The sequence below is a fragment of the Notamacropus eugenii genome, chromosome 3, assembly GCF_028372415.1.
Source record: "Notamacropus eugenii isolate mMacEug1 chromosome 3, mMacEug1.pri_v2, whole genome shotgun sequence".
NCBI lineage: Eukaryota > Metazoa > Chordata > Mammalia > Diprotodontia > Macropodidae > Notamacropus > Notamacropus eugenii.
Window position 1 is genome coordinate 70,812,493 of NC_092874.1, and position 1,959 is coordinate 70,814,451.

At 50.7% G+C, this 1,959-nt stretch overlaps 1 pseudogene; it reads left to right on the plus strand.

Moving 5' to 3' along the window:
• Positions 1-236: 236 nt before the first annotated feature.
• On the plus strand, positions 237-1,677 carry LOC140531159 (protein FAM50A pseudogene; annotated as a pseudogene).
• The last annotated feature ends 282 nt before the right edge of the window (positions 1,678-1,959 follow it).

A 1,959-nucleotide genomic window follows, 5' to 3' on the forward strand; every position in this document is an offset into this window, starting at 1 on the left:
TAATTTAATGAATTAAATTTGGGAAGGAGAAAAGGAGAATGTGAGTTTCTAGAAGAACCCAGATCATGATCATCATCATCATGATCATCATGATCATCATCATCATCATCACCACCACTCCCATCATCGTCATTATCACCATCATCATCATCATCACCCTCAGCTGCTGCTGCTGCCGCGGCGGCAACTGCTCCTCACGCGAGGCCGACTCCGCAGCACGGTGACGTCCCGGCGGGGTTCTCCGCTGCGCCGGCGCAGACCAGACTTCTTCCTCCGGTGCCCAGCCCGGGCTGACGCCCTCCGCCCCTGGCATGGCTCAGTACGAGGCTGCGGTGAGTGAGGCGGGCCGCACCAGGCAACTGATGAAGAAGAGGAAGAAGCAGCGGGAGCAGATGAAGCAGCGCATCACCTAGGAGAAGATCATGGAGTCCGACGTCGACAAGAAGTTCTCGGCTCACTAAGACACGGTGGATACCGAGCTCAAGTCCAGCACGGTGGGGCTGGTGACCATCAATAACATGAAGGCCAAGCAGGAAGCGCTGGTCAGGGAGCGGGAGAAGGAGCAGTCCAGAGAGCTGCAGCTCAAGCTGCAGAAGCTTCTAGAGAAGGCGCGCAAGAAGGGAGAGAAGGGCAAGCTCTTCAGCCTGTCCTTCACCTTGGAGGAGGAAGAGGAGCCCGAGCACGAGAGGGATGAGGAAGGGGTAGACCCGGAGGGCAGTGTGGACGTGGACCAGAACAGACGAGATCCCCACCTTCTGAGAGTTAATGGGCTGAGTGGACAAGGGATCCCTTCAAAGAAGAGAAAGTTAGGGAAGAACCCAGATGTGGACACCAGCTTTCTTCCTGACCTGAACCGAAAGGAGGGGGGAAACAGGTTCGGAGAGGAACTTCGGCAGGAATGGGAGGCCAAGCAAGAGAAGATCAAGAAATTGAAATCACCTTTAGTTACTGAGATGGCTCTGGGCACCGGACAACCGTGAATACGAAGAAGGGGAACACCATGCAACAGTTCCTACAGAAGGCCCTGGAGATCCTGCAGAAAGATTTCAGCAAGCTGAGGTCAGCCAAAGTGGAGCAGCTCATGTACAACCAGGAGGATCTAATTATACCTCATCAGAACAGCTTCTGTGACTTCATCGTCACCAAAGCCCAAGGGAAGAGTGGCCTGCTCTTTTACTTTGATGTCCTTGATGATGTCCGGCTGCTCAGTGATGTCACAGTAGAGAAAGATGAGTCACGCGAAGGAAAGGTGCCGCGGAGTTGGTATAAGAAGAGCAAACATATTTTCCCAGCCAGTCAATGGGAGTCGTATGACCCAGAGAAACAGTGGGACGAGTACACCCGTCCTGGTGGATGAGCACTTATAAAAGATGGCATGTGATCTTTGTCACCTCCACCCCTACCTACCCACCCACCTACTCTTTTTCATTTGTTAACTCTTACAGAGAAAGTTAGCAGCTACTCTAGACATCGGTCCTTCCTTCACCCACTGTGGGGTTTCACCCCTCCCACTGCTTTTCTAGGTATATCTGGGTCCTCTAGGTTCACGTATTCAACTGGGAAGCAGACCCTGGGACTGACACAGACTGGGTAGGGCTATGGTGGGATTGGTCCCTGGATTTCTTCTCCCTAATTCTCCTTTTATTTACATGTTTCTTATTTTAGAATAAACTTTTGTGTGAGAAAAAAAAAAAAGATAACTCCAGGGAAGCTGTAAAAAAGGGTGTGTGTGTGTGTGTGTGTGTGTGTGTGTGTGTGTGTGTGTGTGTGTGTGTGTCTGACAGAGAGAGAGAGAGAGAGAGAGAGAGAGAGAGAATAAATTGTAAACCTGTCTCTTAGTCTAAGAGTGTTCAAAAACAAAACAAAAAAACCTACAAGAATGTTGGATGGAAAGTACAGCAGAAAACCAGTCCAGTCCCACTGACACTGCAACTTGAAAGCCCAGGGGCAATGGAAGAA